General features: G+C 46.3%; 14 non-coding genes across 14 annotated transcripts; all 14 read left to right on the forward strand.

Annotated features, from left to right (window-relative positions):
- Positions 1–2,660: 2,660 nt before the first annotated feature.
- Positions 2,661–2,853, forward strand: LOC141237383 (U2 spliceosomal RNA). Its single transcript, XR_012302936.1, has one exon. It is a non-coding gene; the product is annotated as a U2 spliceosomal RNA (small nuclear RNA).
- Positions 2,854–3,974: 1,121 nt separating this feature from the next.
- On the forward strand, positions 3,975–4,165 carry LOC141237244 (U2 spliceosomal RNA). The gene has a single exon (XR_012302801.1). It is a non-coding gene; the product is annotated as a U2 spliceosomal RNA (small nuclear RNA).
- A 1,119-nt stretch (positions 4,166–5,284) lies between these two features.
- LOC141236835 (U2 spliceosomal RNA) lies at positions 5,285–5,475 on the forward strand. The gene has a single exon (XR_012302427.1). It is a non-coding gene; the product is annotated as a U2 spliceosomal RNA (small nuclear RNA).
- Positions 5,476–6,595: 1,120 nt separating this feature from the next.
- On the forward strand, positions 6,596–6,787 carry LOC141237303 (U2 spliceosomal RNA). Its single transcript, XR_012302860.1, has one exon. It is a non-coding gene; the product is annotated as a U2 spliceosomal RNA (small nuclear RNA).
- Positions 6,788–7,911: 1,124 nt separating this feature from the next.
- LOC141237186 (U2 spliceosomal RNA) lies at positions 7,912–8,102 on the forward strand. The gene has a single exon (XR_012302745.1). It is a non-coding gene; the product is annotated as a U2 spliceosomal RNA (small nuclear RNA).
- A 1,122-nt stretch (positions 8,103–9,224) lies between these two features.
- LOC141237278 (U2 spliceosomal RNA) lies at positions 9,225–9,415 on the forward strand. Its single transcript, XR_012302834.1, has one exon. It is a non-coding gene; the product is annotated as a U2 spliceosomal RNA (small nuclear RNA).
- Positions 9,416–10,539: 1,124 nt separating this feature from the next.
- Positions 10,540–10,731, forward strand: LOC141237304 (U2 spliceosomal RNA). The gene has a single exon (XR_012302861.1). It is a non-coding gene; the product is annotated as a U2 spliceosomal RNA (small nuclear RNA).
- Positions 10,732–11,852: 1,121 nt separating this feature from the next.
- LOC141237363 (U2 spliceosomal RNA) lies at positions 11,853–12,043 on the forward strand. The gene has a single exon (XR_012302918.1). It is a non-coding gene; the product is annotated as a U2 spliceosomal RNA (small nuclear RNA).
- A 1,121-nt stretch (positions 12,044–13,164) lies between these two features.
- LOC141237187 (U2 spliceosomal RNA) lies at positions 13,165–13,355 on the forward strand. Its single transcript, XR_012302746.1, has one exon. It is a non-coding gene; the product is annotated as a U2 spliceosomal RNA (small nuclear RNA).
- A 1,121-nt stretch (positions 13,356–14,476) lies between these two features.
- Positions 14,477–14,667, forward strand: LOC141237188 (U2 spliceosomal RNA). The gene has a single exon (XR_012302747.1). It is a non-coding gene; the product is annotated as a U2 spliceosomal RNA (small nuclear RNA).
- Positions 14,668–15,790: 1,123 nt separating this feature from the next.
- Positions 15,791–15,981, forward strand: LOC141237189 (U2 spliceosomal RNA). Its single transcript, XR_012302748.1, has one exon. It is a non-coding gene; the product is annotated as a U2 spliceosomal RNA (small nuclear RNA).
- A 1,121-nt stretch (positions 15,982–17,102) lies between these two features.
- Positions 17,103–17,293, forward strand: LOC141237190 (U2 spliceosomal RNA). The gene has a single exon (XR_012302749.1). It is a non-coding gene; the product is annotated as a U2 spliceosomal RNA (small nuclear RNA).
- A 1,123-nt stretch (positions 17,294–18,416) lies between these two features.
- LOC141237191 (U2 spliceosomal RNA) lies at positions 18,417–18,607 on the forward strand. The gene has a single exon (XR_012302750.1). It is a non-coding gene; the product is annotated as a U2 spliceosomal RNA (small nuclear RNA).
- Positions 18,608–19,731: 1,124 nt separating this feature from the next.
- On the forward strand, positions 19,732–19,922 carry LOC141237192 (U2 spliceosomal RNA). The gene has a single exon (XR_012302751.1). It is a non-coding gene; the product is annotated as a U2 spliceosomal RNA (small nuclear RNA).
- Positions 19,923–20,550: the final 628 nt, after the last annotated feature.

Consider the following 20,550-nt stretch of genomic DNA (forward strand, 5'->3'; position numbering starts at 1 on the left):
GAGGGAGGAGCTGGAGGAGACCAAGAAGAGCCTGAAAAGGCACTTTGAGGAGGAGTCCAAGCGAATCGTCTTCCGTTCCAAAGTGGAGAATCTGGAGAAGGGTGAGAAATGTAACTCATTCTTTTTCAGGAAACTTCATGCCGGTCACACGCCCCTGAACGAGCTGCGAGGCGAGAGCGGAAACATGCGACGTGGGAAGGAGGACGTGATGAGGGTCGTCAGCGACTTCTACAGCGAACTCTACTCCCACAAGACTACCGACCCCGACGCTGCTGATAAGTTCCTTTCAGGTATCACTAACCATCTTGATCCTGCAGGCACGGCAGCCTTGGACAAACCTCTGATGGTGGGCGAATTGCTCTCTGCCGCTAAATCCTTTAGGACCGGCAGGACCCCGGGCAGTGATGGTCTTCCAGCGGAGCTCTATGTAGCGCTGGGAGACCTCATCTGTCCGGACCTGTTGGACCTGTACGAGGAGATGGTGGTGGAGGGTAGAATGCCTCCATCTTTGAGGGAAGGAATGGTCATGATCCTGTACAAGCGAAGGGAAAGAGGTGCGACCTGAGGAATTGGCGTCCCATCACTCTGCTCAACGTGGACTACAAGATCCTGGCCAAGACGATGGCGACACGACTTAAGACTGTCATCGGACGGATCATCAAACCGGACCAGACCTGCGGCATCCCTGGACGTCGCATCGCAGACAGCCTCGCTCTCGTGCGGGACACGGTCGAGTACATCAAGGTCCGCCGCGCACACGCGGCCCTGGTCTCCTTGGATCAGGAGAAGGCCTTCGACCGGGTTTCCCACGAGTTCATGGGCCGAGCTCTGCACCGGTTAGGTTTGGGTAACATGTTTTGTTCGTATGTCCGTCTGATGTATTTTGATATCCACAGCTCGGTGTTGGTGAACGGCTGGAAGACTGACCCCTTCCCTGTCCTCTCTGGGGTCAGACAAGGCTGCCCTCTATCACCTCTTCTTTTTGTTTGTGTTATAGAACTCTTCGCAGAGGCTATCCGGCAGAATGGAGAGATCAGAGGGATCACCGCACCGGGTCCGGGACGACACGAGGTCAAGTGCTCGCTCTACATGGACGACGTCACCGTCTTCTGCGCTGATCGTGGTTCAGTCGACGCCCTCGTCCAGACGTGTGAGAGGTTCGGCCGGGCTTCAGGGGCCAAAGTCAACTGCAGGAAGTCGGAAGCCATGCTCTTCGGGGATTGGCAGCCGGCCTCCTCCGCCCCCTTCCCCTTCAACATTCAACCGGATTTCCTCAAGGTGCTGGGAGTCTGGTTCGGGAAGGAAGGAGCGGCCCTCAAGTCCTGGCAAGAACGCTTGGCCAAAGTGAAGCAACGGATCGGACTCTGGAGCCTCAGACACCTCACTTGTGAGGGTAAGGCACTCGTCCTGCGTAATGAGGTCCTGCCCGTCTTGCAGTACACGGCGCAGGCCTGGCCCCCACACGTCACTGTGTGCAGGGCCATTACCAGGACAGTGTTTCACTTTGTCTGGGGATCCAAGATGGACAGAGTCAGGCGGGCCGTCATGTACAAGGAGCCTCGCAAGGGTGGGAAGGGCGTTCCAGATATCCCCACCCTCCTGCGATCCTCTTTTGTGTGTGATTGTGTCCGCCGGACTTTGCAAGTCAAGAATGGCTCCGCGGGCAGGTCCATGTCTCGCTTCTTCCTGCTTCCTCTTTGGAGGCGACTCGGCTGGGACAAGTGGGACAGCTCCTTCCCCTACAACTGGACGACGCCATGGTTCTACGGAGACGTCGTTCGATTTGTGGGGGAACATCAACTGGAGGGACTCAAGCCCGACTTGTGGAAGCCCAAAACTATCCACAAGCTCATCAGAGCCAAGGATGACGTGGAGAACATCACAGGACTTCACCAGGACACGCTGGAGACTGTGTGGACAAATGTGTCGTCTGACAGGCTGACCAACGGGCACAAGGACTTGTCGTGGATGGCGATTCAGGGCGGACTGCCCGTCCGGTCATTCATGCATGCCCGGAACCTGTGCAAGACCCGGTACTGCCCAAGGTGCCCCTTCGTGGAGGAAACATCTTTGCACACTTTTTGGGACTGCGGATTTGCACAGCGCCTGTTGACTGCCCTTGAGGACGACCTGAGGAACTCTGTCCCCAGGGCGAGCCTATCGCACCATTCTGTGCTTTACGGACTCTTCCCTGGGGTTCATACCGTCGGAGCCATCCAGGAGGCTTGGCGCCTTATGAACTGCTTCAAGGATGCCGTTTGGGTCGCCAGGAACCGGCTCATCTTGAGGAGGGAGAGGATGTCCATCCAGGACTGCCGCAGGCTGATCCACAGCCTGCTCAGAGACTATTCCATCGTGGACGGTCCGGAGGACGAGGATGAGGACTAAACCCCTCCTCCCCCTCTCCTCTTATGTGTCTTGTCTTTCAATAAAGCTTCGGGCCTGTGATTTTCCCCTCCCCATCCCCTTTTTCCCAATCCCCATCCCTTATCACGATTCGTCGTACTGTATTGATTGACATGCTTTTTCTTTCAGATTGAGTGTTTTGTGTAGCATAGGGGTGTGATGTGTCTAGTTAGTGCGTCGTATCCTCATGCTATGTAAATATGATGTAGAATTCTGTGTGTACTGGGCTGCGGCACTGTACACTGTCTGTTAACTTATTTTTTGTGCTAATAAAAGATATATTCAATCAAAAAATCTGTTCTTATCAGTTTAATATCTGATACGTCCCCTATCTGGGGACCATATATTAAATGGATTTTTAGAACAGGGAGATGGAAAAAGAGCTTGCTCTGTCCACTCCACGCATTGACCTGGTATTGCAGTATCTCCAGGACCGGTGCACCCCTTCTTTAATGCAGTTTCTAAAATCAGAAAGAATTGAATTCAATGCTTTTTGTTCATTTTGCTTGTTTGTCGGATTTTGGGATGGACTCTTTGGCTTTGCTTTTCTTCTCCTCATTGGATTTTTCATGTTAAAAGTTGCAGAAGCCAGATGACAAGCTCATTTTGGTTCAACTTCAGCAACTGTGCATTGCATTGCCATGTAATGTAATGTAATGCAATGCTATCTATCTAGCTCTCCCTCTATACTTCCTTTTGGATAAACAGACATACTAGGCAAGCATTTTGGAGCTTTCACCTAAATAACTACAGGTGGTGAGATAAGCTGCACAATATAATTGACCTTTCAGTATATTGTTGCACACACACCATCTATTTAGCAAATGCCCTTGTTATCAACAGCAGCCTTTTAAACTCACCTGAGCTAACAGGTATGTGAGCTGGTTACTCTGCTGCGCTTAAAATTTCTTTTTTGGTTTGCTACAATGCCTTTTCTGAAACGTTGTCTCCCTCTGCTGGAACACTGACTTCTTTCATTTAATGCCTGCAGACTATAAAAGAGAAACCAACCCAAAAAGTTTGGTTGATTAGTCTGTGGCATTCTTTTAAACTGTTGCTTATGGCGGTCTCTGTGAGCTTCTCAGTGACATTCAGCCATCCAGGTATCCCGCCTGCAGTAGACGGAATGTGGCAATGGAACGCTGGCTGCGCGTGTCATAATAGGCTCTGAGCCTTTATATACCTGCGCACAGCAGCAGCCACCTTCAGTCTGCTGCTGGACAGCCAGCAGCAGCAGCAGCAGGAGAGGTAATTAATCAGCAACCCTCCTGCTAAGGGTAGACAGCTGCTCGTTCCACCCCCCCCCCCGCCTTAATTGGTTCTCCTCCCTTCCAACGGTGTTGAGGCGGGTGGGAACAGCCGGGGGTTGAGGGTACTGTGCTAAAAGAGGTGGAGTTATGCAGATGTAAAACGCGTGGATTGCAGCAGCAGCAAGCCGAAAAGTGCAGGCATGTGAGGGATCTAGAGGTTGACAGCATGTCTTCTTAACGGGAGTCCAGGTGGCCATCTCCACAAATGGACTTTTCAGAATCCTTGGGTGGCACCGTAGTCGGAAACCAATTCTGGTTATCGCTTCTCGGCCTTTTGGCTAAGATCAAGTGTAGTATCTGTTCTTATCAGTTTAATATCTGATACGTCCCCTATCTGGGGACCATATATTAAATGGATTTTTAGAAGAGGGAGATGGAAAAAGAGCTTGCTCTGTCCACTCCACGCATTGACCTGGTATTGCAGTATCTCCAGGACCGGTGCACCCCTTCTTTAATGCAGTTTCTAAAATCAGAAAGAATTGAATTCAATGCTTTTTGTTCATTTTGCTTGTTTGTCGGATTTTGGGATGGACTCTTTGGCTTTGCTTTTCTTCTCATTGGATTTTTCATGTTAAAAGTTGCAGAAGCCAGATGACAAGCTCATTTTGGTTCAACTTCAGCAACTGTGCATTGCATTGCCATGTAATGTAATGTAATGCAATGCTATCTATCTAGCTCTCCCTCTATACTTCCTTTTGGATAAACAGACATATTAGGCAAGCATTTTGGAGCTTTCACCTAAATAACTACAGGTGGTGAGATAAGCTGCACAATATAATTGACCTTTCAGTATATTGTTGCACACACACCATCTATTTAGCAAATGCCCTTGTTATCAACAGCAGCCTTTTAAACTCACCTGAGCTAACAGGTATGTGAGCTGGTTACTCTGCTGCGCTTAAAATTTCTTTTTTGGTTTGCTACAATGCCTTTTCTGAAACGTTGTCTCCCTCTGCTGGAACACTGACTTCTTTCATTTAATGCCTGCAGACTATAAAAGAGAAACCAACCCAAAAAGTTTGGTTGATTAGTCTGTGGCATTCTTTTAAACTGTTGCTTATGGCGGTCTCTGTGAGCTTCTCAGTGACATTCAGCCATCCAGGTATCCCGCCTGCAGTAGACGGAATGTGGCAATGGAACGCTGGCTGCGCGTGTCATAATAGGCTCTGAGCCTTTATATACCTGCGCACAGCAGCAGCCACCTTCAGTCAGCTGCTGGACAGCCAGCAGCAGCAGCAGGAGAGGTAATTAATCAGCAACCCTCCTGCTAAGGGTAGACAGCTGCTCGTTCCACCCCCCCCCCCCCACGCCTTAATTGGTTCTCCTCCCTTCCAACGGTGTTGAGGCGGGTGGGAACAGCCGGGGGTTGAGGGTACTGTGCTAAAAGAGGTGGAGTTATGCAGATCTAAAACGCGTGGATTGCAGCAGCAGCAAGCCGAAAAGTGCAGGCATGTGAGGGATCTAGAGGTTGACAGCATGTCTTCTTAACGGGAGTCCAGGTGGCCATCTCCACAAATGGACTTTTCAGAATCCTTGGGTGGCACCGTAGTCGGAAACCAATTCTGGTTATCGCTTCTCGGCCTTTTGGCTAAGATCAAGTGTAGTATCTGTTCTTATCAGTTTAATATCTGATATGTCCCCTATCTGGGGACCATATATTAAATGGATTTTTAGAACAGGGAGATGGAAAAAGAGCTTGCTCTGTCCACTCCACGCATTGACCTGGTATTGCACTATCTCCAGGACCGGTGCACCCCTTCTTTAATGCAGTTTCTAAAATCAGAAAGAATTGAATTCAATGCTTTTTGTTCATTTTGCTTGTTTGTCGGATTTTGGGATGGACTCTTTGGCTTTGCTTTTCTTCTCCTCATTGGATTTTTCATGTTAAAAGTTGCAGAAGCCAGATGACAAGCTCATTTTGGTTCAACTTCAGCAACTGTGCATTGCATTGCCATGTAATGTAATGTAATGCAATGCTATCTATCTAGCTCTCCCTCTATACTTCCTTTTGGATAAACAGACATACTAGGCAAGCATTTTGGAGCTTTCACCTAAATAACTACAGGTGGTGAGATAAGCTGCACAATATAATTGACCTTTCAGTATATTGTTGCACACACACCATCTATTTAGCAAATGCCCTTGTTATCAACAGCAGCCTTTTAAACTCACCTGAGCTAACAGGTATGTGAGCTGGTTACTCTGCTGCGCTTAAAATTTCTTTTTTGGTTTGCTACAATGCCTTTTCTGAAACGTTGTCTCCCTCTGCTGGAACACTGACTTCTTTCATTTAATGCCTGCAGACTATAAAAGAGAAACCAACCCAAAAAGTTTGGTTGATTAGTCTGTGGCATTCTTTTAAACTGTTGCTTATGGCGGTCTCTGTGAGCTTCTCAGTGACATTCAGCCATCCAGGTATCCCGCCTGCAGTAGACGGAATGTGGCAATGGAACGCTGGCTGCGCGTGTCATAATAGGCTCTGAGCCTTTATATACCTGCGCACAGCAGCAGCCACCTTCAGTCTGCTGCTGGACAGCCAGCAGCAGCAGCAGCAGGAGAGGTAATTAATCAGCAACCCTCCTGCTAAGGGTAGACAGCTGCTCGTTCCACCCCCCCCCCGCCTTAATTGGTTCTCCTCCCTTCCAACGGTGTTGAGGCGGGTGGGAACAGCCGGGGGTTGAGGGTACTGTGCTAAAAGAGGTGGAGTTATGCAGATGTAAAACGCGTGGATTGCAGCAGCAGCAAGCCGAAAAGTGCAGGCATGTGAGGGATCTAGAGGTTGAGAGCATGTCTTCTTAACGGGAGTCCAGGTGGCCATCTCCACAAATGGACTTTTCAGAATCCTTGGGTGGCACCGTAGTCGGAAACCAATTCTGGTTATCGCTTCTCGGCCTTTTGGCTAAGATCAAGTGTAGTATCTGTTCTTATCAGTTTAATATCTGATACGTCCCCTATCTGGGGACCATATATTAAATGGATTTTTTAGAAGAGGGAGATGGAAAAAGAGCTTGCTCTGTCCACTCCACGCATTGACCTGGTATTGCAGTATCTCCAGGACCGGTGCACCCCTTCTTTAATGCAGTTTCTAAAATCAGAAAGAATTGAATTCAATGCTTTTTGTTCATTTTGCTTGTTTGTCGGATTTTGGGATGGACTCTTTGGCTTTGCTTTTCTTCTCCTCATTGGATTTTTCATGTTAAAAGTTGCAGAAGCCAGATGACAAGCTCATTTTGGTTCAACTTCAGCAACTGTGCATTGCATTGCCATGTAATGTAATGTAATGCAATGCTATCTATCTAGCTCTCCCTCTATACTTCCTTTTGGATAAACAGACATATTAGGCAAGCATTTTGGAGCTTTCACCTAAATAACTACAGGTGGTGAGATAAGCTGCACAATATAATTGACCTTTCAGTATATTGTTGCACACACACCATCTATTTAGCAAATGCCCTTGTTATCAACAGCAGCCTTTTAAACTCACCTGAGCTAACAGGTATGTGAGCTGGTTACTCTGCTGCGCTTAAAATTTCTTTTTTGGTTTGCTACAATGCCTTTTCTGAAACGTTGTCTCCCTCTGCTGGAACACTGACTTCTTTCATTTAATGCCTGCAGACTATAAAAGAGAAACCAACCCAAAAAGTTTGGTTGATTAGTCTGTGGCATTCTTTTAAACTGTTGCTTATGGCGGTCTCTGTGAGCTTCTCAGTGACATTCAGCCATCCAGGTATCCCGCCTGCAGTAGACGGAATGTGGCAATGGAACGCTGGCTGCGCGTGTCATAATAGGCTCTGAGCCTTTATATACCTGCGCACAGCAGCAGCCACCTTCAGTCTGCTGCTGGACAGCCAGCAGCAGCAGCAGCAGGAGAGGTAATTAATCAGCAACCCTCCTGCTAATGGTAGACAGCTGCTCGTTCCACCCCCCCCCCCCCCGCCTTAATTGGTTCTCCTCCCTTCCAACGGTGTTGAGGCGGGTGGGAACAGCCGGGGGTTGAGGGTACTGTGCTAAAAGAGGTGGAGTTATGCAGATCTAAAACGCGTGGATTGCAGCAGCAGCAAGCCGAAAAGTGCAGGCATGTGAGGGATCTAGAGGTTGACAGCATGTCTTCTTAACGGGAGTCCAGGTGGCCATCTCCACAAATGGACTTTTCAGAATCCTTGGGTGGCACCGTAGTCGGAAACCAATTCTGGTTATCGCTTCTCGGCCTTTTGGCTAAGATCAAGTGTAGTATCTGTTCTTATCAGTTTAATATCTGATACGTCCCCTATCTGGGGACCATATATTAAATGGATTTTTAGAACAGGGAGATGGAAAAAGAGCTTGCTCTGTCCACTCCACGCATTGACCTGGTATTGCAGTATCTCCAGGACCGGTGCACCCCTTCTTTAATGCAGTTTCTAAAATCAGAAAGAATTGAATTCAATGCTTTTTGTTCATTTTGCTTGTTTGTCGGATTTTGGGATGGACTCTTTGGCTTTGCTTTTCTTCTCCTCATTGGATTTTTCATGTTAAAAGTTGCAGAAGCCAGATGACAAGCTCATTTTGGTTCAACTTCAGCAACTGTGCATTGCATTGCCATGTAATGTAATGTAATGCAATGCTATCTATCTAGCTCTCCCTCTATACTTCCTTTTGGATAAACAGACATATTAGGCAAGCATTTTGGAGCTTTCACCTAAATATCTACAGGTGGTGAGATAAGCTGCACAATATAATTGACCTTTCAGTATATTGTTGCACACACACCATCTATTTAGCAAATGCCCTTGTTATCAACAGCAGCCTTTTAAACTCACCTGAGCTAACAGGTATGTGAGCTGGTTACTCTGCTGCGCTTAAAATTTCTTTTTTGGTTTGCTACAATGCCTTTTCTGAAACGTTGTCTCCCTCTGCTGGAACACTGACTTCTTTCATTTAATGCCTGCAGACTATAAAAGAGAAACCAACCCAAAAAGTTTGGTTGATTAGTCTGTGGCATTCTTTTAAACTGTTGCTTATGGCGGTCTCTGTGAGCTTCTCAGTGACATTCAGCCATCCAGGTATCCCGCCTGCAGTAGACGGAATGTGGCAATGGAACGCTGGCTGCGCGTGTCATAATAGGCTCTGAGCCTTTATATACCTGCGCACAGCAGCAGCCACCTTCAGTCTGCTGCTGGACAGCCAGCAGCAGCAGCAGCAGGAGAGGTAATTAATCAGCAACCCTCCTGCTAATGGTAGACAGCTGCTCGTTCCACCCCCCCCCCCCGCCTTAATTGGTTCTCCTCCCTTCCAACGGTGTTGAGGCGGGTGGGAACAGCCGGGGGTTGAGGGTACTGTGCTAAAAGAGGTGGAGTTATGCAGATCTAAAACGCGTGGATTGCAGCAGCAGCAAGCCGAAAAGTGCAGGCATGTGAGGGATCTAGAGGTTGACAGCATGTCTTCTTAACGGGAGTCCAGGTGGCCATCTCCACAAATGGACTTTTCAGAATCCTTGGGTGGCACCGTAGTCGGAAACCAATTCTGGTTATCGCTTCTCGGCCTTTTGGCTAAGATCAAGTGTAGTATCTGTTCTTATCAGTTTAATATCTGATACGTCCCCTATCTGGGGACCATATATTAAATGGATTTTTAGAACAGGGAGATGGAAAAAGAGCTTGCTCTGTCCACTCCACGCATTGACCTGGTATTGCAGTATCTTCAGGACCGGTGCACCCCTTCTTTAATGCAGTTTCTAAAATCAGAAAGAATTGAATTCAATGCTTTTTGTTCATTTTGCTTGTTTGTCGGATTTTGGGATGGACTCTTTGGCTTTGCTTTTCTTCTCCTCATTGGATTTTTCATGTTAAAAGTTGCAGAAGCCAGATGACAAGCTCATTTTGGTTCAACTTCAGCAACTGTGCATTGCATTGCCATGTAATGTAATGTAATGCAATGCTATCTATCTAGCTCTCCCTCTATACTTCCTTTTGGATAAACAGACATATTAGGCAAGCATTTTGGAGCTTTCACCTAAATAACTACAGGTGGTGAGATAAGCTGCACAATATAATTGACCTTTCAGTATATTGTTGCACACACACCATCTATTTAGCAAATGCCCTTGTTATCAACAGCAGCCTTTTAAACTCACCTGAGCTAACAGGTATGTGAGCTGGTTACTCTGCTGCGCTTAAAATTTCTTTTTTGGTTTGCTACAATGCCTTTTCTGAAACGTTGTCTCCCTCTGCTGGAACACTGACTTCTTTCATTTAATGCCTGCAGACTATAAAAGAGAAACCAACCCAAAAAGTTTGGTTGATTAGTCTGTGGCATTCTTTTAAACTGTTGCTTATGGCGGTCTCTGTGAGCTTCTCAGTGACATTCAGCCATCCAGGTATCCCGCCTGCAGTAGACGGAATGTGGCAATGGAACGCTGGCTGCGCGTGTCATAATAGGCTCTGAGCCTTTATATACCTGCGCACAGCAGCAGCCACCTTCAGTCTGCTGCTGGACAGCCAGCAGCAGCAGCAGCAGGAGAGGTAATTAATCAGCAACCCTCCTGCTAAGGGTAGACAGCTGCTCGTTCCACCCCCCCCCCCCCCGCCTTAATTGGTTCTCCTCCCTTCCAACGGTGTTGAGGCGGGTGGGAACAGCCGGGGGTTGAGGGTACTGTGCTAAAAGAGGTGGAGTTATGCAGATGTAAAACGCGTGGATTGCAGCAGCAGCAAGCCGAAAAGTGCAGGCATGTGAGGGATCTAGAGGTTGAGAGCATGTCTTCTTAACGGGAGTCCAGGTGGCCATCTCCACAAATGGACTTTTCAGAATCCTTGGGTGGCACCGTAGTCGGAAACCAATTCTGGTTATCGCTTCTCGGCCTTTTGGCTAAGATCAAGTGTAGTATCTGTTCTTATCAGTTTAATATCTGATACGTCCCCTATCTGGGGACCATATATTAAATGGATTTTTTAGAAGAGGGAGATGGAAAAAGAGCTTGCTCTGTCCACTCCACGCATTGACCTGGTATTGCAGTATCTCCAGGACCGGTGCACCCCTTCTTTAATGCAGTTTCTAAAATCAGAAAGAATTGAATTCAATGCTTTTTGTTCATTTTGCTTGTTTGTCGGATTTTGGGATGGACTCTTTGGCTTTGCTTTTCTTCTCCTCATTGGATTTTTCATGTTAAAAGTTGCAGAAGCCAGATGACAAGCTCATTTTGGTTCAACTTCAGCAACTGTGCATTGCATTGCCATGTAATGTAATGTAATGCAATGCTATCTATCTAGCTCTCCCTCTATACTTCCTTTTGGATAAACAGACATATTAGGCAAGCATTTTGGAGCTTTCACCTAAATAACTACAGGTGGTGAGATAAGCTGCACAATATAATTGACCTTTCAGTATATTGTTGCACACACACCATCTATTTAGCAAATGCCCTTGTTATCAACAGCAGCCTTTTAAACTCACCTGAGCTAACAGGTATGTGAGCTGGTTACTCTGCTGCGCTTAAAATTTCTTTTTTGGTTTGCTACAATGCCTTTTCTGAAACGTTGTCTCCCTCTGCTGGAACACTGACTTCTTTCATTTAATGCCTGCAGACTATAAAAGAGAAACCAACCCAAAAAGTTTGGTTGATTAGTCTGTGGCATTCTTTTAAACTGTTGCTTATGGCGGTCTCTGTGAGCTTCTCAGTGACATTCAGCCATCCAGGTATCCCGCCTGCAGTAGACGGAATGTGGCAATGGAACGCTGGCTGCGCGTGTCATAATAGGCTCTGAGCCTTTATATACCTGCGCACAGCAGCAGCCACCTTCAGTCTGCTGCTGGACAGCCAGCAGCAGCAGCAGCAGGAGAGGTAATTAATCAGCAACCCTCCTGCTAATGGTAGACAGCTGCTCGTTCCACCCCCCCCCCCGCCTTAATTGGTTCTCCTCCCTTCCAACGGTGTTGAGGCGGGTGGGAACAGCCGGGGGTTGAGGGTACTGTGCTAAAAGAGGTGGAGTTATGCAGATCTAAAACGCGTGGATTGCAGCAGCAGCAAGCCGAAAAGTGCAGGCATGTGAGGGATCTAGAGGTTGACAGCATGTCTTCTTAACGGGAGTCCAGGTGGCCATCTCCACAAATGGACTTTTCAGAATCCTTGGGTGGCACCGTAGTCGGAAACCAATTCTGGTTATCGCTTCTCGGCCTTTTGGCTAAGATCAAGTGTAGTATCTGTTCTTATCAGTTTAATATGTGATACGTCCCCTATCTGGGGACCATATATTAAATGGATTTTTAGAACAGGGAGATGGAAAAAGAGCTTGCTCTGTCCACTCCACGCATTGACCTGGTATTGCAGTATCTCCAGGACCGGTGCACCCCTTCTTTAATGCAGTTTCTAAAATCAGAAAGAATTGAATTCAATGCTTTTTGTTCATTTTGCTTGTTTGTCGGATTTTGGGATGGACTCTTTGGCTTTGCTTTTCTTCTCCTCATTGGATTTTTCATGTTAAAAGTTGCAGAAGCCAGATGACAAGCTCATTTTGGTTCAACTTCAGCAACTGTGCATTGCATTGCCATGTAATGTAATGTAATGCAATGCTATCTATCTAGCTCTCCCTCTATACTTCCTTTTGGATAAACAGACATATTAGGCAAGCATTTTGGAGCTTTCACCTAAATAACTACAGGTGGTGAGATAAGCTGCACAATATAATTGACCTTTCAGTATATTGTTGCACACACACCATCTATTTAGCAAATGCCCTTGTTATCAACAGCAGCCTTTTAAACTCACCTGAGCTAACAGGTATGTGAGCTGGTTACTCTGCTGCGCTTAAAATTTCTTTTTTGGTTTGCTACAATGCCTTTTCTGAAACGTTGTCTCCCTCTGCTGGAACACTGACTTCTTTCATTTAATGCCTGCAGACTATAAAAGAGAAACCAACCCAAAAAGTTTGGTTGATTAGTCTGTGGCATTCTTTTAAACTGTTGCTTATGGCGGTCTCTGTGAGCTTCTCAGTGACATTCAGCCATCCAGGTATCCCGCCTGCAGTAGACGGAATGTGGCAATGGAACGCTGGCTGCGCGTGTCATAATAGGCTCTGAGCCTTTATATACCTGCGCACAGCAGCAGCCACCTTCAGTCTGCTGCTGGACAGCCAGCAGCAGCAGCAGGAGAGGTAATTAATCAGCAACCCTCCTGCTAATGGTAGACAGCTGCTCGTTCCACCCCCCCCCCCCCCGCCTTAATTGGTTCTCCTCCCTTCCAACGGTGTTGAGGCGGGTGGGAACAGCCGGGGGTTGAGCGTACTGTGCTAAAAGAGGTGGAGTTATGCAGATCTAAAACGCGTGGATTGCAGCAGCAGCAAGCCGAAAAGTGCAGGCATGTGAGGGATCTAGAGGTTGACAGCATGTCTTCTTAACGGGAGTCCAGGTGGCCATCTCCACAAATGGACTTTTCAGAATCCTTGGGTGGCACCGTAGTCGGAAACCAATTCTGGTTATCGCTTCTCGGCCTTTTGGCTAAGATCAAGTGTAGTATCTGTTCTTATCAGTTTAATATCTGATACGTCCCCTATCTGGGGACCATATATTAAATGGATTTTTAGAACAGGGAGATGGAAAAAGAGCTTGCTCTGTCCACTCCACGCATTGACCTGGTATTGCAGTATCTCCAGGACCGGTGCACCCCTTCTTTAATGCAGTTTCTAAAATCAGAAAGAATTGAATTCAATGCTTTTTGTTCATTTTGCTTGTTTGTCGGATTTTGGGATGGACTCTTTGGCTTTGCTTTTCTTCTCCTCATTGGATTTTTCATGTTAAAAGTTGCAGAAGCCAGATGACAAGCTCATTTTGGTTCAACTTCAGCAACTGTGCATTGCATTGCCATGTAATGTAATGTAATGCAATGCTATCTATCTAGCTCTCCCTCTATACTTCCTTTTGGATAAACAGACATATTAGGCAAGCATTTTGGAGCTTTCACCTAAATAACTACAGGTGGTGAGATAAGCTGCACAATATAATTGACCTTTCAGTATATTGTTGCACACACACCATCTATTTAGCAAATGCCCTTGTTATCAACAGCAGCCTTTTAAACTCACCTGAGCTAACAGGTATGTGAGCTGGTTACTCTGCTGCGCTTAAAATTTCTTTTTTGGTTTGCTACAATGCCTTTTCTGAAACGTTGTCTCCCTCTGCTGGAACACTGACTTCTTTCATTTAATGCCTGCAGACTATAAAAGAGAAACCAACCCAAAAAGTTTGGTTGATTAGTCTGTGGCATTCTTTTAAACTGTTGCTTATGGCGGTCTCTGTGAGCTTCTCAGTGACATTCAGCCATCCAGGTATCCCGCCTGCAGTAGACGGAATGTGGCAATGGAACGCTGGCTGCGCGTGTCATAATAGGCTCTGAGCCTTTATATACCTGCGCACAGCAGCAGCCACCTTCAGTCTGCTGCTGGACAGCCAGCAGCAGCAGCAGCAGGAGAGGTAATTAATCAGCAACCCTCCTGCTAAGGGTAGACAGCTGCTCGTTCCACCCCCCCCCCCGCCTTAATTGGTTCTCCTCCCTTCCAACGGTGTTGAGGCGGGTGGGAACAGCCGGGGGTTGAGGGTACTGTGCTAAAAGAGGTGGAGTTATGCAGATCTAAAACGCGTGGATTGCAGCAGCAGCAAGCCGAAAAGTGCAGGCATGTGAGGGATCTAGAGGTTGACAGCATGTCTTCTTAACGGGAGTCCAGGTGGCCATCTCCACAAATGGACTTTTCAGAATCCTTGGGTGGCACCGTAGTCGGAAACCAATTCTGGTTATCGCTTCTCGGCCTTTTGGCTAAGATCAAGTGTAGTATCTGTTCTTATCAGTTTAATATCTGATACGTCCCCTATCTGGGGACCATATATTAAATGGATTTTTAGAACAGGGAGATGGAAAAAGAGCTTGCTCTGTCCACTCCACGCATTGACCTGGTATTGCAGTATCTCCAGGACCGGTGCACCCCTTCTTTAATGCAGTTTCTAAAATCAGAAAGAATTGAATTCAATGCTTTTTGTTCATTTTGCTTGTTTGTCGGATTTTGGGATGGACTCTTTGGCTTTGCTTTTCTTCTCCTCATTGGATTTTTCATGTTAAAAGTTGTAGAAGCCAGATGACAAGCTCATTTTGGTTCAACTTCAGCAACTGTGCATTGCATTGCCATGTAATGTAATGTAATGCAATGCTATCTATCTAGCTCTCCCTCTATACTTCCTTTTGGATAAACAGACATATTAGGCAAGCATTTTGGAGCTTTCACCTAAATAACTACAGGTGGTGAGATAAGCTGCACAATATAATTGACCTTTCAGTATATTGTTGCACACACACCATCTATTTAGCAAATGCCCTTGTTATCAACAGCAGCCTTTTAAACTCACCTGAGCTAACAGGTATGTGAGCTGGTTACTCTGCTGCGCTTAAAATTTCTTTTTTGGTTTGCTACAATGCCTTTTCTGAAACGTTGTCTCCCTCTGCTGGAACACTGACTTCTTTCATTTAATGCCTGCAGACTATAAAAGAGAAACCAACCCAAAAAGTTTGGTTGATTAGTCTGTGGCATTCTTTTAAACTGTTGCTTATGGCGGTCTCTGTGAGCTTCTCAGTGACATTCAGCCATCCAGGTATCCCGCCTGCAGTAGACGGAATGTGGCAATGGAACGCTGGCTGCGCGTGTCATAATAGGCTCTGAGCCTTTATATACCTGCGCACAGCAGCAGCCACCTTCAGTCTGCTGCTGGACAGCCAGCAGCAGCAGCAGCAGGAGAGGTAATTAATCAGCAACCCTCCTGCTAAGGGTAGACAGCTGCTCGTTCCACCCCCCCCCCCCCGCCTTAATTGGTTCTCCTCCCTTCCAACGGTGTTGAGGCGGGTGGGAACAGCCGGGGGTTGAGGGTACTGTGCTAAAAGAGGTGGAGTTATGCAGATCTAAAACGCGTGGATTGCAGCAGCAGCAAGCCGAAAAGTGCAGGCATGTGAGGGATCTAGAGGTTGACAGCATGTCTTCTTAACGGGAGTCCAGGTGGCCATCTCCACAAATGGACTTTTCAGAATCCTTGGGTGGCACCGTAGTCGGAAACCAATTCTGGTTATCGCTTCTCGGCCTTTTGGCTAAGATCAAGTGTAGTATCTGTTCTTATCAGTTTAATATCTGATACGTCCCCTATCTGGGGACCATATATTAAATGGATTTTTAGAACAGGGAGATGGAAAAAGAGCTTGCTCTGTCCACTCCACGCATTGACCTGGTATTGCAGTATCTCCAGGACCGGTGCACCCCTTCTTTAATGCAGTTTCTAAAATCAGAAAGAATTGAATTCAATGCTTTTTGTTCATTTTGCTTGTTTGTCGGATTTTGGGATGGACTCTTTGGCTTTGCTTTTCTTCTCCTCATTGGATTTTTCATGTTAAAAGTTGCAGAAGCCAGATGACAAGCTCATTTTGGTTCAACTTCAGCAACTGTGCATTGCATTGCCATGTAATGTAATGTAATGCAATGCTATCTATCTAGCTCTCCCTCTATACTTCCTTTTGGATAAACAGACATATTAGGCAAGCATTTTGGAGCTTTCACCTAAATAACTACAGGTGGTGAGATAAGCTGCACAATATAATTGACCTTTCAGTATATTGTTGCATACACACCATCTATTTAGCAAATGCCCTTGTTATCAACAGCAGCCTTTTAAACTCACCTGAGCTAACAGGTATGTGAGCTGGTTACTCTGCTGCGCTTAAAATTTCTTTTTTGGTTTGCTACAATGCCTTTTCTGAAACGTTGTCTCCCTCTGCTGGAACACTGACTTCTTTCATTTAATGCCTGCAGACTATAAAAGAGAAACCAACCCAAAAAGTTTGGTTGATTAGTCTGTGGCATTCTTTTAAACTGTTGCTTATGGCGGTCTCTGTGAGCTTCTCAGTGACATTCAGCCATCCAGGTATCCCGCCTGCAGTAGACGGAATGTGGCAATGGAACGCTGGCTGCGCGTGTCATAATAGGCTCTGAGCCTTTATATACCTGCGCACAGCAGCAGTCACCTTCAGTCTGCTGCTGGACAGCCAGCAGCAGCAGCAGCAGGAGAGGTAATTAATCAGCAACCCTCCTGCTAAGGGTAGACAGCTGCTCGTTCCACCCCCCCCCCCGCCTTAATTGGTTCTCCTCCCTTCCAACGATGTTGAGGCGGGTGGGAACAGCCGGGGGTTGAGGGTACTGTGCTAAAAGAGGTGGAGTTATGCAGATCTAAAACGCGTGGATTGCAGCAGCAGCAAGCCGAAAAGTGCAGGCATGTGAGGGATCTAGAGGTTGACAGCATGTCTTCTTAACGGGAGTCCAGGTGGCCATCTCCACAAATGGACTTTTCAGAATCCTTGGGTGGCACCGTAGTCGGAAACCAATTCTGGTTATCGCTTCTCGGCCTTTTGGCTAAGATCAAGTGTAGTATCTGTTCTTATCAGTTTAATATCTGATACGTCCCCTATCTGGGGACCATATATTAAATGGATTTTTAGAACAGGGAGATGGAAAAAGAGCTTGCTCTGTCCACTCCACGCATTGACCTGGTATTGCAGTATCTCCAGGACCGGTGCACCCCTTCTTTAATGCAGTTTCTAAAATCAGAAAGAATTGAATTCAATGCTTTTTGTTCATTTTGCTTGTTTGTCGGATTTTGGGATGGACTCTTTGGCTTTGCTTTTCTTCTCCTCATTGGATTTTTCATGTTAAAAGTTGCAGAAGCCAGATGACAAGCTCATTTTGGTTCAACTTCAGCAACTGTGCATTGCATTGCCATGTAATGTAATGTAATGCAATGCTATCTATCTAGCTCTCCCTCTATACTTCCTTTTGGATAAACAGACATATTAGGCAAGCATTTTGGAGCTTTCACCTAAATAACTACAGGTGGTGAGATAAGCTGCACAATATAATTGACCTTTCAGTATATTGTTGCACACACACCATCTATTTAGCAAATGCCCTTGTTATCAACAGCAGCCTTTTAAACTCACCTGAGCTAACAGGTATGTGAGCTGGTTACTCTGCTGCGCTTAAAATTTCTTTTTTGGTTTGCTACAATGCCTTTTCTGAAACGTTGTCTCCCTCTGCTGGAACACTGACTTCTTTCATTTAATGCCTGCAGACTATAAAAGAGAAACCAACCCAAAAAGTTTGGTTGATTAGTCTGTGGCATTCTTTTAAACTGTTGCTTATGGCGGTCTCTGTGAGCTTCTCAGTGACATTCAGCCATCCAGGTATCCCGCCTGCAGTAGACGGAATGTGGCAATGGAACGCTGGCTGCGCGTGTCATAATAGGCTCTGAGCCTTTATATACCTGCGCACAGCAGCAGCCACCTTCAGTCTGCTGCTGGACAGCCAGCAGCAGCAGCAGCAGGAGAGGTAATTAATCAGCAACCCTCCTGCTAAGGGTAGACAGCTGCTCGTTCCACCCCCCCCCCCCCGCCTTAATTGGTTCTCCTCCCTTCCAACGGTGTTGAGGCGGGTGGGAACAGCCGGGGGTTGAGGGTACTGTGCTAAAAGAGGTGGAGTTATGCAGATCTAAAACGCGTGGATTGCAGCAGCAGCAAGCCGAAAAGTGCAGGCATGTGAGGGATCTAGAGGTTGACAGCATGTCTTCTTAACGGGAGTCCAGGTGGCCATCTCCACAAATGGACTTTTCAGAATCCTTGGGTGGCACCGTAGTCGGAAACCAATTCTGGTTATCGCTTCTCGGCCTTTTGGCTAAGATCAAGTGTAGTATCTGTTCTTATCAGTTTAATATCTGATACGTCCCCTATCTGGGGACCATATATTAAATGGATTTTTAGAACAGGGAGATGGAAAAAGAGCTTGCTCTGTCCACTCCACGCATTGACCTGGTATTGCAGTATCTCCAGGACCGGTGCACCCCTTCTTTAATGCAGTTTCTAAAATCAGAAAGAATTGAATTCAATGCTTTTTGTTAATTTTGCTTGTTTGTCGGATTTTGGGATGGACTCTTTGGCTTTGCTTTTCTTCTCCTCATTGGATTTTTCATGTTAAAAGTTGCAGAAGCCAGATGACAAGCTCATTTTGGTTCAACTTCAGCAACTGTGCATTGCATTGCCATGTAATGTAATGTAATGCAATGCTATCTATCTAGCTCTCCCTCTATACTTCCTTTTGGATAAACAGACATATTAGGCAAGCATTTTGGAGCTTTCACCTAAATAACTACAGGTGGTGAGATAAGCTGCACAATATAATTGACCTTTCAGTATATTGTTGCACACACACCATCTATTTAGCAAATGCCCTTGTTATCAACAGCAGCCTTTTAAACTCACCTGAGCTAACAGGTATGTGAGCTGGTTACTCTGCTGCGCTTAAAATTTCTTTTTTGGTTTGCTACAATGCCTTTTCTGAAACGTTGTCTCCCTCTGCTGGAACACTGACTTCTTTCATTTAATGCCTGCAGACTATAAAAGAGAAACCAACCCAAAAAGTTTGGTTGATTAGTCTGTGGCATTCTTTTAAACTGTTGCTTATGGCGGTCTCTGTGAGCTTCTCAGTGACATTCAGCCATCCAGGTATCCCGCCTGCAGTAGACGGAATGTGGCAATGGAACGCTGGCTGCGCGTGTCATAATAGGCTCTGAGCCTTTATATACCTGCGCACAGCAGCAGCCACCTTCAGTCTGCTGCTGGACAGCCAGCAGCAGCAGCAGCAGGAGAGGTAATTAATCAGCAACCCTCCTGCTAAGGGTAGAGAGCTGCTCGTTCCACCCCCCCCCCCCCCGCCTTAATTGGTTCTCCTCCCTTCCAACGGTGTTGAGGCGGGTGGGAACAGCCGGGGGTTGAGGGTACTGTGCTAAAAGAGGTGGAGTTATGCAGATCTAAAACGCGTGGATTGCAGCAGCAGCAAGCCGAAAAGTGCAGGCATGTGAGGGATCTAGAGGTTGACAGCATGTCTTCTTAACGGGAGTCCAGGTGGCCATCTCCACAAATGGACTTTTCAGAATCCTTGGGTGGCACCGTAGTCGGAAACCAATTCTGGTTATCGCTTCTCGGCCTTTTGGCTAAGATCAAGTGTAGTATCTGTTCTTATCAGTTTAATATCTGATACGTCCCCTATCTGGGGACCATATATTAAATGGATTTTTAGAACAGGGAGATGGAAAAAGAGCTTGCTCTGTCCACTCCACGCATTGACCTGGTATTGCAGTATCTCCAGGACCGGTGCACCCCTTCTTTAATGCAGTTTCTAAAATCAGAAAGAATTGAATTCAATGCTTTTTGTTCATTTTGCTTGTTTGTCGGATTTTGGGATGGACTCTTTGGCTTTGCTTTTCTTCTCCTCATTGGATTTTTCATGTTAAAAGTTGCAGAAGCCAGATGACAAGCTCATTTTGGTTCAACTTCAGCAACTGTGCATTGCATTGCCATGTAATGTAATGTAATGCAATGCTATCTATCTAGCTCTCCCTCTATACTTCCTTTTGGATAAACAGACATATTAGGCAAGCATTTTGGAGCTTTCACCTAAATAACTACAGGTGGTGAGATAAGCTGCACAATATAATTGACCTTTCAGTATATTGTTGCATACACACCATCTATTTAGCAAATGCCCTTGTTATCAACAGCAGCCTTTTAAACTCACCTGAGCTAACAGGTATGTGAGCTGGTTACTCTGCTGCGCTTAAAATTTCTTTTTTGGTTTGCTACAATGCCTTTTCTGAAACGTTGTCTCCCTCTGCTGGAACACTGACTTCTTTCATTTAATGCCTGCAGACTATAAAAGAGAAACCAACCCAAAAAGTTTGGTTGATTAGTCTGTGGCATTCTTTTAAACTGTTGCTTATGGCGGTCTCTGTG

This window comes from Phyllobates terribilis, unplaced genomic scaffold, assembly GCF_046119375.1.
Source record: "Phyllobates terribilis strain yellow unplaced genomic scaffold, ASM4611937v1 Scaffold_729__1_contigs__length_748246, whole genome shotgun sequence".
In the NCBI taxonomy this organism is placed as follows: Eukaryota; Metazoa; Chordata; class Amphibia; order Anura; family Dendrobatidae; genus Phyllobates; species Phyllobates terribilis.